This window comes from Triticum dicoccoides, chromosome 4B (assembly GCF_002162155.2).
Source record: "Triticum dicoccoides isolate Atlit2015 ecotype Zavitan chromosome 4B, WEW_v2.0, whole genome shotgun sequence".
Lineage (NCBI taxonomy): Eukaryota > Viridiplantae > Streptophyta > Magnoliopsida > Poales > Poaceae > Triticum > Triticum dicoccoides.
This window is the reverse complement of record NC_041387.1, coordinates 531,227,786-531,235,083: the sequence shown is the minus strand read 5'-3', so window position 1 is coordinate 531,235,083 and position 7,298 is coordinate 531,227,786. Positions and strand designations below refer to the sequence as shown.

The 7,298-nt window shown below is 42.6% G+C and overlaps 1 protein-coding gene across 1 annotated transcript in view; it reads right to left on the bottom strand.

The window, feature by feature from the left end:
• Positions 1 to 7,298, bottom strand: part of LOC119291297 (QWRF motif-containing protein 2-like) — a 16,299-nt gene that overhangs the window by 5,532 nt on the left and 3,469 nt on the right. The window lies entirely within an intron of this gene.

Genomic DNA, 7,298 nt, shown 5'->3' with positions numbered 1-7,298 from the left:
TCTGCGCCTCTTTTTTCCTGCTATTTTTTCTTTGGCCGCTTTGCTCTTGTTTTACTCGTTTTGTATTGGGCTTGGGGGATCTTTGCTCGGGAAGCTCTCTCCTTGCCGTGGGCGCCCCCGTGTGGCCTTCTCCCGTACTCTATCTACTCTGGTGTGCCCATCAAGCCAACCTTTTTTTTTCTTTGATTAAAATGCTTTTTGAAATACTAAGTTTACTTGATTATTTTTGACAACAGCTTCTAAGTGGGGTAACTTAGAGAATGGACTTTGAACTTTCGAGAAATGGGTGTTTGAGTAATAGTTTTTCTGTTTGACAATGTTGAACAGCAGCTTATGTCTGAAACGAATGATAGCTATGGTTTAATAGATTAGGAGAGAAGAGAATAAGAATAACAATTGAAAAGGTGCTTCATCTTGTCAATTTGTTACTTAAGCTGGAAAGTGACGTTCCTGCACATGGTTGAAGCTAGCTAACGGATGCAGATTCCTTGTGTTTCGTCTCGTCAATGCTTTAGTGATTTTCTTTCACTTGTGAAAAAAAAAATTCAGCAACCAACTTTGATGGCCTTGATGGGAATGAGGTGCACAAAAAAAAATGAAAATGTTAAAACAAATGTTGCAATGTTCGGTAAATCTGGCGAAGAAAAAAATCAAAAGAAAAGTTGTACACAATGCTGTAATACTGGTTTCTCTCCAAGCAAACTTGGAAAGCCAAAATGAAGATAAACAATCAGGAGAGAGAGAGGGAGAAAAGGACCAAATCTATAAAATAATAAATGGAAGCAGACACGAGTACTGGATATGACCTAGTGGGAGACCGGGAGCCGAAGTGTTTTGGGTAGGTTAGCTAAACTGCCATTGTCCAACTCCTCTACCTCTACTAGCTACTAGTACTTCCTCTAGTTTAATTACATCTTGTGTCCTGGTTACTTCATTGTTTAATTTTGGGTGCTTGTTGGTGTATCATGGAGGAACGGGGGAGTTCTTACTGGATTTGCTTTTGCCTCTTTCGTTTTCCGCACAAGATCTTGTCCCTTGTTCAGAACGTCACATGCATGTATGTAGAACAAAGCTCTCTTCCAATTAAAGGTGAATGTTTGTTGCACGAGAGGTTAGAGAGTTCAATCATCAGTTCAGCTTGCCCTCTATTTATGCGAGGTGACTTCATATGTTTTCACAAATGCTGGCGACATTCCATTGGAATTTACTCCCTCCGTTCCTAAATAATTGTCTTTTTAGATATTTCAACAAATGACTACATACGGAGCAAAATGAATGAATCTACACTTTAAAACATGTCTACATACATCCGTTTGTTATAGTCTATTTGAGATGGCTAGAAAGACAAATATTTGGGAACGGATGGAGTATCTACTATCGTGCATTTATGGTTGATCAGAGTTTCTTCTCGTATGGACCTTATCTAAAATGGAAAATACGTGCTGACCTATAGTGTATTGATGCTCTAGACAGCCGACATTTAAAAAACATGTATGAAATAATTTGAACAATTAAACCTCAAATGGCAGTGGCAACCCACCATGTGAGACGAACCAGAATCATGAGCTAATCAAGTGGCACTTGCGGTGACGATTTGACGGGTGAGATCAATGTCTAGTCGGGTATCCGATTTGACGGCCGAGATGACACGATCGCCTCCAGCTCTAGCTAGGCTCGAACCGCATGCGACATTCGGTGGCCGGCCGGTTCAGTGGTGAACCTGTGATGGCTACTTGCGATCTCAATATATTCCTGAGCTATAAGCTACATTTAGGTTCCTTCAATTAAACGTAACAATAATGGAGAGACGTATATGTAGTCACTAATCACAACCACAAACTCAATCCTCTGGGAAAATAATAATGCATCCATGACCCACCTTAACAACTCCTCACAAAGGTTTGGTGTATGCCCTGAACAATTTTCCCGAAAAGGGACTACGTCCTAAGCAAGACTGCCGCAAAAAGAAAACGTATGAGATAGTAGTGTATAATTCTTAATTCTTCCCTTTTGGCAAATGCAAAAGAGTAACGGATGACACGCAAAAGGGCAAGTTAGCATGCATGGGAAGTTGTTGTTTTGCTAAAGAAACGTACCATATATGTTTTCTTTCTGGACTTTTTGTACTGAAAAAATATGCGGATGAAATTTCTTAAATGGGTGCACCAATGGGCATCCCTTTAAATATGGGGCGATGGATACTATTGAAATGACAAATCTTTTGTGATATGATTGCATATGTGACCCATGAGGAAGATCGTCCCACAAAGTCAGCATTTTACACCACTTGCTAGTTGGTTGGTTTCTTTATGTCAAAACTGCAAAGTATTGTCATGACGCAAGACTCTTGAGTATTGACGACTGTGCTGCGTATGTACGTAGGTAGGTACCAAAAGGAAAATTGGGCTGTACGTACACAGGGAAAAATAATAATAACAGAGTGTAAGATCAATTCAAAACGACTTTGCTTTTGTTGATAAAGAATATGTGAAACGTGAGCAAAAAACATTCCAACATACTTTTCTCCGAGTTACAGTTGAAATTATACGACCGTAGGCTAAAAGTTTAGACTATCAATTATGTTTTTCTATTGCGCATATTTTTTTCTAGTAATACTAATTGCTTAAAGTAACAAATCAAATAGCACTGCAGCGCACAAAAGCAACTTTAGCTCCAGTGCACACTAGTAGCAGTACTACAAATCCACATGACACTAATAATCAGTGTCATTTTCCCACCTTTCTTTGATTTTAGGTAAACAGTAGCTATTTAAACAACAGCACGGAGCTGCATCATTAGCTGGCCTGCTCAAATCACTCTGTTATATACGCATCATATCATGCTAAATATAGCAGTCTCGCTAAGGAGTCCTTCTCAGGCTCCGCCTTTCTTTTTCCTAATCGCGTGGTTGCTTAGCATCTAACCTTCCGATGGAACCCTTTCTGTGGGTGTGTTGTTTTCCGTCCTGTCAGGACCAGAAGGCGCCACTGCATGCCTAGTGAAACATGTCATTTTATATGGCCAAGTGAGACATGTCATTTTATTCCCTTTTGACCTGGGTGAAACATATCATTAGGAGATAGTGGAGGCCTCCATATCAAGTAACAGTTTTTTTCTAAAGGTAATAATGATTTAAGAGTCACTCTCTCCCCAAAAAATACGGATATTTACGGCTGAGTGTCCGCTCATTGCATATATACGTATAACAAAACAAAACAAAGAACGCGGATTTTTGGATCTGAGGAGCATATGCTCCCTAATAAACAAAAAAAATCAAAATAAATTTGAAAAATTCTGATTTTTTTTGGTAGATGTTCATATTAGTGTAGCAGGTGTGCTTGACAATTTTCATGCCATATGAGATAGCAGTGCTTCATCGGTGAAAAGAACAAAATTAAGTGTAACATTTGAAGGTAATATTTGGTGTTTGATCCTTTTTTTTTGCACTGGTCAAAATGCTTAAGTTTCTCCTTGAAAATTTGCATGTATCGTTTGGAAGTGACAATGGGCATATCTATTTTTTAATTATTTTTTTACATTTGTAAAATTCGTTTTTGACACGCAGGAGCATGTGCCCCCTAGAGCCAAAATGGATTTCTGTATTACAAATTCCATTTAGAAAAGGATGTGAGCTTCTTACGTGGACACTAGTTCCAGCGCCGACACAACACCCTTCTCCTTGCCGTCCTCTTTATCTTTATTTTTGTAGTACTTCCTCCGTCTGAAAATACTTGTCATTGAAATGGATGTATCTAGATGTATTTTAGTTCTAGATACATCCATTTTCATCCATTTTGATAACAAGTAATTCTGGACTGAGGGAGTATATGTTACATTGTCGCACCAATTTGTGTCGTTACATGAGCTGCCACTGTAATTATCGACTTGATATTTCTGTGTCAATAGAGGGATATGATGACATGGCTGTTTGCTTTGAAACCAAACATGCCACATGAGGTCAAGTGCCAAACTGCCAACTGCATGCCAAATTATTTGCCTTATCTTAAATTGGTAACCATAAACTATGTAGCATACTCCATTTGGCCTTTCACCGTCCGTTAGTTATTTCTCAATTGGTAAACATGCAAATAGTACCGGCATTTGTGAACCCGAAATTTTCAAGTCACATGTGAAAGAGCGATGCTATTCTCATGCAATGATTTTAGGAAAATCCTACTTCCTCTGTCCGAAAATACTTGTCATCAAAATGAAGAAAAAAGGATGTATCTAAAACTAAAATAAGTCTAGGTACATATTTTTTTATTCATTTTAATGACAAGTATTTCCGAACGGAGGGAGGGAGCACATATTAGTTGAACCTTGGGAAGGTTGTTCACGCGTTTGCGCCAGGTGGTTATCCCACCTCACGCAATACGTAAAGTTTTTGTAAAACTACTTGTAGTTCGTAGGAATAGGATTTCTGCATGAGAAATCCATCAATTGAATTACACGCGGGCAGATGAAGCTCACCGGACTCGGGAACACTTGGTCATATATTATATTCGGCATACTTTCTTTAGGGGCAATTATATATATATGGCCCGCAAAAGAAAAGAAAAAGAAAGCTAGTGTATATGGGCATGCAGAGCTGATTGAAAGATACAGCCGTCATGTTCAAGCAACCGGCCGGTCGGTCCAACAAGACCGTACGTAGGCGCGTGCGTACCCTCCGGTGCGCGCCGACGACGCCGACCCGTCGTATTACCCGCCAAGACGGGCACGTCGTCGTCCAACGGAGACGGGGGAACCGCGCAGACGGCGAGCCGTCGCACGCGCGCGTACGCACGTAGGTACGTACCTGCGCAGGACGGCAGCTGCACGTAGGTACGTACGCACGCGCGCGCTACTTTCCTACGTTAATTACTGTACGTACTTCAATTTAAAATGCTGGACGTGCTAAGTACCTTCAGATCTGTACCTTAATCTTCCGTTGTTTCACGTGATGCGCTCGTGTGTCATATTAACTCGACCAACGTGTGACTAGCAGGAGCGAAAATGCAACTTACGGAGTAGATTGCGTGCGTCAGTACGTGTCTTTTTCCCTGCATCCCATTTTGCCCGGGCAATCATAACCCTCAAATTCAAGACCATAATTTCATGCAAAGCCATGCAATTTTCGTATGTAATTCCATCTTATATAGATAAATAACGTGCTGCATTCGAAAAGAAAAATTGCAAACCACGTACTGTCCTACTCCTACCTCGATGAACCCTTGCTGGAGTTGCCGGCCTCGTGGTCGTTGGCGGTGGGAGAGATCGAGAGCATCTTCTCGTTGTCGGCATCGTCCGTGAAGAGCTCACCCCGCTCGACGTCGCGGAGGTAGATTTGGTGGTAGTTCGCCGCCACCACTCACTTAGACTCAAGAATTAGGGTGTTGTCACAAACGAGCTCGGTGAAGGCAACAACATCCGCGCGTTCGGCCTCGAAATGTGACTCCGCCGCGAGGTGTACCGGCTCCTCGGCTTAGGCGAGGAGGAACTACTAATCCGCCTCCTTCATCGAGAGGTAGTAGATGCCATCGCCCCCGGCAATCGCGGCGTCCTCCACCTCGAACCCGGCAGTGGGTTAAACATACATCTCATCTTCATCATCAACATCCATGCTTGCATCCTTCTCCTCTTCCTCTGATCTCATCTCCAAAGAGGTTGGCGGACCACAATGCAGGCGGAGCACCATGCTCTATGATGTGCATCTCCGCCACGAGCTTTGCCCCGCGCACCAGTGTGCGCATCTTGTAATTAATAATGTTCTTGCATCCCATGGAGAATAGCAGGCGGCGAGGTCGGAACAGACGACGGGGGCGTGGTGGCAACCGGGTGGGAGGGGAAAGGTAGGAAATGAGGGCCGCTAGGGTTTGGGCGTTTGGCCCTCACCGTCCGACTTTAATATATAGCACGGGATTGACCCCTCAGGCAGCGCACTGGTGCGGCACCATGAATGAGGCACCAAAACGGTGACCTCCTAGGAGACTGTTGGGTTTTTCTGTGCGTCTTGGTCGTACCACTCAGTCCGGCGTGGTGGACGTGTCCGGGTGGTCTCAAATTTGTTTCGCATATGAGTTGAAAAGGGGGTGCCAGATAGTTCAAAACATATGAGTTAGGTTGGGTGGCGTTTTTGAGTTTGGGTTGCCCCTCCCAGACATATCAGTGGGCTCGTACGAGTCTGGTTGAAAATGCTCTAAGTGGCATGGTCCTGCTTGTCCGCCTCCACCCTTAGTCGCTTTTGAACCTTAGCTCACCGGCTGCAAGGTCTTTAGTGAGTTTTGCTCGGTTCCTCTACTCGGTCCTTGTCGTGATTCAAATGTGTTCAAGTATATTGCTAGTCATTTTTTTCGACAATTGTTTTCTTATGAAGTGGTTGATGCGTGCAGTTTATTGTTGTATATTGCTGCCCATTCCTTGTACACCTTAGCTGTGACATCGTGACAAATTTTACCACATTTAAAAATACTTACTGCATTTTCTTTCTAATAAATGGCTAAGAGTGGTTGGTCTTTTTAAATTCTTTGAGGCCAAAAGTGGTTGGCCTTTTTTCTTCTTCTTCCGATACAATGTCTAATTTTCTTTATAGTAAACGGTGTATTTTATTACTCCCTCCGTCCATAATATAAGACTTTTTTGACACTAGCATCAAAAGAATACAAAACATCAACGTAAAAAAAGGTTTGCCTGCAAAAAGAATACGTAAAAGAAAGGTGACATAATATCCCGTCGAAGTGAACTACAAGATGCAGCAGTAACAATCAACATCAACCACCCCTAATGACAGCATGTTGTATTATCTAAAGTCAAAAGGAGAAAAAAGAGGTTTTGTATTTGACAAGAGGCAGTATTTTGCGTTGTACGCTAGCTATCGGTGGCGATAACAATCTTTACTCTGTACACGCACACGCACACAATTAATATACGTGCGGTTGCTTGAATGAACAACTAAAGCAGTATGGTGTGCGGAAAGTTTAGCTGGGATGTACTCCCTCTGTAAACTAATATAAGAGCGTTTAGATCACTATTTTAGTATTCTAAACGCTTTTATATTAGTTTACGGAGGGAGTAGTATAATACTACGTGCGTCTCATTAGATGGAACGGTGGCACCCACTGCACCTACGATGCACGCAGGCGTGTCACGTCGGACGGAGTCTTACGTTACCGATCTACTAAACCTTTCCTAATTCATCAACGGGGGACGTCGACGGTCGCAATTAATCTGACCCCGAGTGCTTGTCTCTAGCCAGACCGGGAAAGGGAAGTCGTTGGGCTCAGGCCAACCGAGTGGGCTTTACCTGTCCGAGCCTAACC